The sequence below is a fragment of the Myotis lucifugus genome, unplaced genomic scaffold, assembly GCF_000147115.1.
Source record: "Myotis lucifugus unplaced genomic scaffold, Myoluc2.0 scaffold_14, whole genome shotgun sequence".
Classification (NCBI taxonomy): domain Eukaryota; kingdom Metazoa; phylum Chordata; class Mammalia; order Chiroptera; family Vespertilionidae; genus Myotis; species Myotis lucifugus.
This window is the reverse complement of record NW_005871062.1, coordinates 12,799,997-12,810,161: the sequence shown is the minus strand read 5'-3', so window position 1 is coordinate 12,810,161 and position 10,165 is coordinate 12,799,997.

The following is a 10,165-nucleotide window of genomic DNA, read 5'->3' as shown; positions in this document are numbered from 1 at the left end:
GGGATGGGCCTAACTGGCAGTTGGACATTCCTGAGGGTTTCCGGATTGAGAGTGCAGGCTGGGCTGAGGGGCATGGGTGCAGGCTGGGCATGAATTTCATGCACCGGGCCTCTAGTTGTTTATAAAACAGACAAAACACATTGCTCATGAAACATGCTACTTGGGGAAATAGAAAATAAAAAAGAATAAATATATATAGTCTAACCCAGAGATAGCGAACCTATGACACGCATGTCAGAGGTGACACGCGAACTCATTTTTTTGGTTGATTTTTCTTTGTTAAATGGCATTTAAATATATAAAATAAATATCAAAAATATAAATCTTTGTTTTACTATGGTTGCAAATATCAAAAAATTTCTATATGTGACACAGCACCAGAGTTAAGTTAGGGTTTTTCAAAATGCTGACACGCCGAGCTCAAAAGGTTCGCCATCACTGGTCTAGCCAATACTAAACAGAAAAGGGGGATTAGAAATATTGTAATGTATATAGGATAGTCAAGGGAAGCCTCCCTGAAAAGGGGATGTTTGAGGAAATTCTTAAAGGAAGGAGGAAGAAAGTCATGTTCACATATGAAAGGAAAAGATTCCAGAAATCGGAAAAAGTCAGTGCCAAGGCACAGACACAAGTGTGTCTGGCAAGTTCAAGGAAAGCAAAAAGCCCTGTAGGGCTGGATCAGAGTGAACAAGGAATGGAAGAGTAGGGGAGAGGTCAGAGAGATAAGAGGGGACTAGATGTGTGGGGCTTTGTAGAACATTAGAATGGCTTCGGTTTTTTGCTCTGAATGAAATGAGAAGCCGTTGGAGGTTGAGAGGGGCACCACAGTCTTAGTTCCATTTAGCAAGATAACTCTTGTTACTGGAATGTAAAGGGACAAGGACAGAAGTAGGGATAGTAGTTAGGAGTTCACTGTGGTAATCCAGGGAGCACTGACTGTGCCTTGGACCAGGATGGTTTATTGGGGGTGGTAGAAGATAGTTGAATTCTGGATATATTTTGAAGTTAGAGCAACAAGATTTGTTGGTGGGCAAGATATGAGGTGTGAGAGAAAGAGGAAAGTCAATGTTTGGAGCCTAAGCTACTCCTAAAAATGGAGTTGCCCTTAACTGAGAAGGGAAGCTGGTTTGGGATGGAAGTGGGGAGAGATCAGAGGTTTGGTTCGATTTTGTTAAGTTTGAGATACTCATGTCTCAGTGTGGAGACACCAAGTAGACATGTTTTGTGGAAAGATGGGTTTGGAGATAAAAATTTGGGGGTTGTCAGAATTCACTTAGCACCTAAAGCCGTGAGCATTTTGATGAGGTCACCAAGGGAGTGAATAGAAGCGATTAAAGGATTTAGCTCTGGGGAATTCCAATATTAAGATTTAGGAAAGCCAGCAGGGAGGAACAGCCAAGGAAACTGGGAAGGAACGCGGCAGGGGGAGATAAGAAAAAAATCTGGGAAGCATAGTGTCCTAAAAGCCAAGTGAAGAAAGTGTTTTAAGGAGGAGGGAGCAAGCAACTGAGTCAAATGCTGCCAATAAGTCGGTGTAACATAATGGCTGATAAAGGCTCTGAAACCATTCTGCCAGGTGGTTGCTGTGGGACTTTGAAAAGGGAACTGCACCTCTTGTGTCTCCTTCATCTGTAAAAGGGTATTATGATAGCTCCTATTTCATATGGTTATGGTAAGGCTTATGTGTCTAAATTCATTCAACACACTGAGACTAGTGTCTGGAGTACAGTAAGTGCCAGTTTTAATGGCAGCTATCATATTCTTTATTGGAAATTTTTATTAATTTTTCTTCCAGTTTTATTGAGATGTAATTGACACATAGCGCTGTATAAGTTTAAGGTGTACAGCATAATAGCTTGTCTTACACATATTGTCAAATGATTACCACAGGAAGTTTAGTTAGCATCTATCATCTCATAGAGATAAACACACACACACACACACACACACACACACACACACACCAAGAGAAAAACATGTGTGTTTTTTCTTTGTGATGAGAACTCTTTGGATCTATTCTCCTAACAACTTTCAACTCTACCATACCAGCTATGATTATTATTACCTTTAATAGCAACAAGAAGGAGGAGGAAGAATAAAGAAAGAACTGAGATTTGACTATTGACTTTAGCAATGTGGAGGTCATTTGTGACATTGACAAAGAGCAATTTGGGTAGAATGGTAAGTGCAAAAGCTTGTTTAAAGTGATGTCATGTCCAGAAGAAAATGGCAGAAGATAAACTGGAAACAATAAGAACTTTTTCTTGAAAAAAGTAAAGGGAAGTAAAGAAAAAGTTTGTAACTATAGAAGTTTGATAATATAGGATTTTTTATTGTAGGAGAAATAATAGGTCTTAAATAGTAAGTGTGTTTATTTTGAATATACCTGAATAAGAGCTTGGCCTCAGCAGAGTTGGTTTGAATGGTTGCTGGTGATAGTGAAGATGGAGGAGTGTGGAGTCCTGTGAAGGCACAGAACCCCAGGCACCTCACATGATAGTAGTTATTTGTTACTACAATGTCTCACATAGGTAAGTCCATAAGAAAGGGCTCTTGTTTTGTTCCCTGCTATATGACCACCACCTGGAACAGTACCTAGCACTCAATAAGCATTTAATAAATATTTGTTAAATTAAAGCCTATTTCCAGTGAAAATCTGAGACCCAGAAAAGTTAAATAAACTGCTTGCCCAGCTCATTATCCTCGTTCCCAGTATAGTGAACGTTCCAGAATTAGGAAAACCTGGCTTTCAGGGTTTACACCCTGCTCTTCAGAGCAGTATTAAAGAAAATTGCAGCTATTTTTTAATTGATTTTAGAGAGGGGGGAAGAAAGAGAGAGAGGAGAAAGAGAGATGAGAGAGAGTAGGAAAGAGAGAGAGACATCGATGTGAGAGAAACATCAGTTGGTTGCCTCCCATACGCACCTGGACAAGGGACCCAACCCATAACCTGGGCATGTGCCCTGACCAGAAATCAACTGGTTACCTTTCGGTGCACAGGACAATGCTCAACCAACTGAGCCACACTGTCCAGGGCAAGCTATTTAAAAGGCTGAAATGAAGCAGAAAAAATGGAACTTCCCACTTCTTTTCAAGATTATCCTATGTGTTTGCAAACACTATTTTCATTATGTTGAAAAGTTGAATTTTGTTAATGTGGTTCTTAAAGAATTAAAACTTAGAAGTCTTAAAAAAATTATAAACCATCTAACAAAACTAATCATTTGTTAAACAGTACAAATGAAAACAAAATTTTTGAAAATTATTACAAATCTTGACCATGTTCCTATTATACATGCTCTCTATGTATTTTCAAGGACTACAAATAAATGAAAACTTGTAAATATGATTCCTTGAGGCATAAAGTTAAACTATGTATAAATGTAGCAGATACTTCTACAAAGTTCACCAGTAATAGTGCCTTTAATGCAATCAGAAATTACCTTGAATGTCTTATTCCTCAGTTTAATAATATATACAGCATTAAATTGAAAAGTTAAGAAAATAATTACATTTCTCTATAGCAGTGGTTCTCAACCTTGGCTGCACATTTGAATCACCTGGGAATCTTTTTAAAATCCCAGTTTCTGGGCCTCATCCTCCAGAAATTCTCTTTCTTCATTACTAATGTTGTGGCCTCACCCCATAACAAAGAAACAGAATTTCCGGAGGATGGGGCCCAGAAATCAGGATTTTCAAAAGATTCCCAGGTGATTCTAATGTGCAGCCAAGGTTGAGAACCGCTGCTCTATAGTATTTACTCCTGGATGTTTAGTGGTATTACAAGTAGCAATGACTCACTTTATTCATACATAAAACTTTCACTGTATATTCACACACACACACATACACACACACACACACACACACACACACACACAGTCCCAGAAAAATGTATACACACTTTAACAGCTGATTCTATTACATTTTGAAGATGAAATGTATGTTAATAAACACTGCCTTTATAATTATTTAAAGTGTGTATACATTTTGGGGGGAACGATATTTATACATACTGTATATATACATATACACACATATATCTTTCACACCATGCTAAAAAATGGCAGCTTTTTTAGACACACATAATTAAATTGGAATTTTGACCCACTAGAAGAGGATTAATTTTACTTTTACCTTTATTAAATAAATTTTACAGCTGTTTCATAGTTCTGTTAAACATCATAACTAGCTAGAGTTGGAGAAATATTTTTAGAATGGCTAGGAACTATAAAATGAAGCTAATTCATAGAAGTCTCCAGTTAATTATAGAGAGATTGCTATAGTGTTTCTACAAAAATATACAAAGTATGCCTAAATCAACATAATTGGAGACATGTAATGTGTCTATAAATGGAAGTTAAAAATTGGGTCTCTCCAATCATGTAACCATAAAAGGGTCTTTCATGCTAAGTTTCTAAAAAGCATAACATTGTGAAATAGGACAAATACTGTGCCAGAGGTGTTTTTTTTCATCTTACAAGTGGCCTCATTTTTGACCTAGTAATTTCCCTTCTGAAAATTACTACAGGGAGATAATAAAAAAAAAGGAAGGAAAATGCCACATGTTTGAAGATGTTCATTGCAGTGTTATTTATATAATTGTAGAATTACGATAAAATCTAGATGTCCAACAACAGGGAGATGTTTAATTAAATGGGAGTCTATCCACTTAATATACCATGCAGTCATTAAATGCATATTATAAAGTGTTCATTGTGTAAAAATGTGCACTTAACCTGTGTGTGTTTCATTCAACAGTTCAATCTCAATCAATTCAGTTTTTGTCCTGTCCATAGGTGTAACTGTATAAATGATACCTGGGCTTAAGGATGGGGGGGGGAGACAGAGAAGTAGCACTGTTTTAAAAAAATTTTCTTCAGAATGCTTAATTCTGTCTGTAATGACACATTAATAAAGACTTTTAGGTTCCCAGGGTAATAAGTTGCACCTAAGCAATCACCATTCAGGCTTTCTCATTCATTGTGACTAGCCCTATGAAGCAGAGAAATTTAGCGTATGGATTCTGGGTATTTTGCTACCCTCTTCAAATCATTTTGGAGTCCTTTTCAGGCGATATGAAGTAGCTCTGTATTTCAGTGCACATCTTTGCTATAGAAACGTGATTTTCAGCTCTGCAGCCCAAGTATGCGTTCCATGTATGAATAGGAGTCTTTGTGCAACAAGAGTCAAGTCATCAGCGTCTATGCTATGAGAAGAAATGTTCATCTTCTAATGTGCATATATGTAAGCCCTCACTTTAAAAATCGGCCCCCTCAAATGGCACTGAGTACGCTTCTGTGTGTGACACATCAATGTCCATTAATTGCATGAAGAGAACCAAAATTCCAAGGGCAAAATCTGTAAAAAGTAGATACACAAAGAAAAGTGGAAGCATCTGTTTAATATATACGACATTAGAATTTAATTTTACCTCTGCGATGCTTTTGTGTGGCTGCAGTGTTACAGCGGAGCACATAAGCATAGCCGTGCAGTGTCAGCAGGTGCATGCCACCAAATTACTGCTTTTAATTTGCATATTCATCTGCTAAGAAGCATGTCATTATCATATCAAAGGGATACTAAGCAACAGCTAACTTGGAGAGATGTGGCATAGTTTCAATAGGAGCAATTAATGCAAGATGAGGACTCTCTGTCATGTCTCCAGGGCTGGCTGTAATCGGGCTGATTATTGGATACCAATAAGACTGGCCCAGTTGGCACAGAATAAGAGAAGAACTGGAAAGAGAGCCTGCTAGTCCTCTCCACTGTGCACTTGATGGCAACGTGGTGCTCTGGTCACTCAAATGAATCCTGTCCTTGTTACAGACACTGTCTATATGCACTCATCTATTTCAGTTGTCATAAAATGGCCAAATGCAGTCCAAATGTAATCATGTATTTTTATTTTTTTTATTATTTTTTTTAGATATATCTTTATTGATTTCAGAGAGGAAGGGAGAGGGAGAGAGAGATGATGAGAGAGGATCATTGATTGGCTGCCTCCTGCACGTCCCCCACTGGGGATCAAGCCCACAACCCAGGCATGTGCCCTTGGCCGGAATCGAACCTGGGACCCTTCAGTCCGCAGGCTGATGCTCTATCCTCCGAGCCAAACCAGCCAGAACAGTAATCACGTATTTTTAAAAAGAGAGAGAAATTTCTGGACTCTGGACTTTAGAGGGCATGTAAAGGAAACATAAAAGAGACATTCAAATTGTGTCCACAACTATGGGTTTCCGTTAGTATTTAGGTATATTTAACTCAAGCAAATATCTCCCTCCTTCAAACATTTATTGGTCACCTATTATGTATCAATGTCAGGTGATGAAGATGCAGATGGGAACTAGTCACAGTCCCTAATCTCAGTGAATCTGCAGTTGAACAAGGGAGACAGACAAACAACACGTGAATAACATTTTCTTTCTTATTGTTTATGGACTTAGGAAAGGTCACAAATGTGCAAAACCATCTTTTGATATGACAGTAAGGACATGTGGTATCATCTCTCTTTAGGAAAGTCTTTAAGAACAGAATTTTTTAGTTTAGTTAAATTTTGCAAATGATCTCACTTTTCTTTTCCTAATGAAAGTAGTTAAAAGATATGTACAAGTTGCCCTGGCAAGTGTGGCCTGGTTGGTGGGAGTGTTGTCCCACGCACCAAAAGGTTACCAGTTTGATTCCCAGCCAGGGCACATGCCTGGGTTGCAGGTTCAATTCTGAGTCGATCCCCAGTTGGACATATGGGAGGCAATCGATTGATGTTTCTCTCTTACATTGATGTTCCTCCTTCACTCTCTCTTTCCCACTCTCTCTCCCTCCTCCCCTCCCCCTTCCTTTTTTTCTAAAAAAATCTATGAAAACATAGATTAAATGCGTTAAAAAAACAAACAAAAACATTGTACAAATTTGAATATTTGAACAAAGGAAGTACAGATTATTTTTAATTTAATCAATTTTTCATTGGATGCAATGGTATAAGTAAATGTTTTTAAAAAGCAGAACCGTAATGGGTTATTCGATATGGGGTCTAGGATGGGATGGTACACACATGCACTTTCATTAATTTAGTCAACAAACATTTTTTAAAAACTATGTGCCAAGCACTACTCTAACACTGGAGATACAGCCGTAAACAAAACGGGTCAAGTGCCTGCCCCTGAGTTTATATTCACACGTGCTCCTCTGTGTGAATATATGCACCAAGCACAAGCTTAATGGAAAGCTCATTGACATTCATTCAAAAGTGTTTATTGAATAAACACCTTATGTGTACCAGACTAGGGAAGCGAAAGGGATAGGTATAAAGTTTACCTAGGAAACTACAAACCAGCCATGAGTACAAACAAAAAAACAAACAAACAAACAAACAAAAAAAACCCTAAATGACCAAATAGCTTATGTAAAACAAAACTTAAAAATAAGAAGGTATTCCTTTATGGGTGTTCAATCATCCAAGTAGTTTCAGACATCAACCAGTTACCTCGTATATTCACCAACCCCCTTCTTATCAATTACTGTTAAAATTTTAGGGGTGAGCACGGCCGGTGTGGCTCAGTGGTTGAGCATTGACACATGCACCCACAAGTCACCAATTCGATTCCCAGTCAGGGTACATGCCCAGACTATGGGTTCGATCCCCAGTAGGGAGCGTGCAGGAGGCAGCTGATTGGTGATGTTCCTCTCTCATTGATGTTTCTCTCTCTCTCCCTCTCCCTCAATAAAAACATATTTTTAAAAAATTTAGGGAGGAGGCATTGGACCGTAGTGAGCATCAGAGCCAACCAAGCACTTTGGGTGCATCGTCTTACCTAATACTCAGAGGTGCTACCACACTGGCCTTGCTGATAAGGAAACTGGGGCTCAGAGAGTTTATGTTTCCCGATGTCACAGCTGGTAGGATTGGAACTCAGAGTTTTCTGCTGCCAAATATGTATTGTATTTGCAGTTCTTTAGTATAACTCAGCATTTAATATCCTAGCATAATCTATTTTGTGGCAATAAACTTGAATATCAAAACTAACTTACATGATTATAGCTAATCATTTTGAGCAAGAACAATATTTTCTAGTAAGAATATTTTACTTTATTGTGGTGAGAGATATGGGTTAAATGGTGTATATTGTATCAAAACTACTGGTTGAGAATATAAACAAATGAACAAAAATATAGTCTTTTTAGCTATATGTTTCTACTCTGATTGACTTTTTTCACCAAATGGGCAGGATCTTTTTTCTTTTTAATTAACCTTGTGCTGAGAATTGTGGACTCAGTTTTTCTTCTGTTTTGTTTAAATGGACTGTTTGGTAGAATTGAAAGAGCTTCTTGACTTGGAGTCAGAAGACCTTGGTTTAAATCCTGGCTGTCTGTGGAAGATACTTAGCTAGTAAGGGCTTCAATCTTCTTGTCTGCAAAATGAGGGATTTAATCTTAGGTTGCTTCAAGGTCTAGCTTTTTATGATTCTATGAAAAACAGCTAGCAAGTGTTCTATTTCAAATACAGTACAGAAAATATTTGAATAGCTCAAACTTCCTGAATCCTGTCCTACAAAAAAAATAAAATAGTTTGTTTTAAAATAATACATTGAGGCAGAACTTAGGTAAATGGTAATTATTAAGTGTTGCCTTTCCACAAAAGTTGACTGCAATTCAACACTGAATGTTTGCTTATTTTCTTATTAGAGGAAGGAAGAAGATAGAAAAGGAGAGAGAAAGAAAGAAAGCCAGATTTGGGTACACGTATGTTAAATATTCACATATATAGCATGCTGTACAACATGTGTGTTACATATATATGCATGCATGTGTATTACATATATACAAGTGATCATATTGACAACTTCTTTAAGTTCTATGATTTTTTTCCTGCCAGAGAAGAATGAGGAAAATGTTACCCATCAACAAGTTCGTATTCCCAGCAGCTTATGGCATCCTTTCTCTAAGGAAGCAGTGGGTTCCACAAATGCTGGAGTTCTACAGAAAAGTCTATTTATCTAGTTCTCCTGTTCTGCGAACAGGATCAGCTTTATGAAACAATCACGAATTGACTGAATTTGTAACTGCTTATCTTTATAACTATAACTATATTATGTATCACTGTTCAGTCAAATATCATGAATTCTCAACTGCTCTGGGCATTTGGAGATTTTCTAATTGGTTTGTTTAAGCTTGGTTCACACAAGGAGGTCTTCAGGATCACTCTATTGCTTTCAAAGACCCTAATCAGACCTGAACTTTTAATCTCACCAAGAAAAACTTCAATCATACACACAGCTCTGTCCTGAAGCTAATGTTTTTAAACTTTAAATTGTATTTTTTTAGTTCCTAATTCATAAAGGAAGTTTTTGTGTCACCTATTATTTTCATGACTTTTAATGGTAATGGAGTTCTGAGCAAGTCCACCCACAGACCTGTCACCTCCATGTTTCGCTGCTACAATAGGAAATGAGAATCTCAATGCTCTTATTAGAAGGATTCAAAGTACTTTATCCACTTTATGTAAACAAAAGAGTGTTGGTATAACATAGGATTTTTAAATTTCTTAGAAAAGGCAAAAAAAAAACCTGTTTTCATTTATGTGTATAGTTTATGTATTAGCAACAGTGAAGCTGAGTGGTATTATTGGATAGAGTGGAATAAGAAAATGTATTGTTTAGATGAAACTAAGCTTTATTGGTACAATTCAAATGACCAAAGATAACATTGGTTTGTCCCCAAAAGAAGAACCAAAATTTAAAAATATTAAATGATGATTCTAATAAAGTACTGAGGTTGAAATTGAAGAAAGAATTCTAATATCATATATCAGATTTACTCTTGGTAAGGGGAGGGGAGGTATGAATAGAGCAAGATAAATCGTGCCACTAATAACATGAGAAAAAGTGCATCATGGGAAAACTTTATTTTAACTGCACTAGGTCTGAATACTAATATATATTTTGTTTTCTTAAAAAACAAAAACAAACAACCCCCCCCAAAAGATCTGGAAATACTGACCTATATTCTTACATGACAATTGCAGGAACTAAGTATGGATGTGCCCTTTAGATGGAGTCTCTCCTATTTTGCCACATGCCCCACCAGCCCCTCTCATATTACACCCAGACTGGGTTACCTACATATATATATATATATATATATATATATATATATACATATATATATA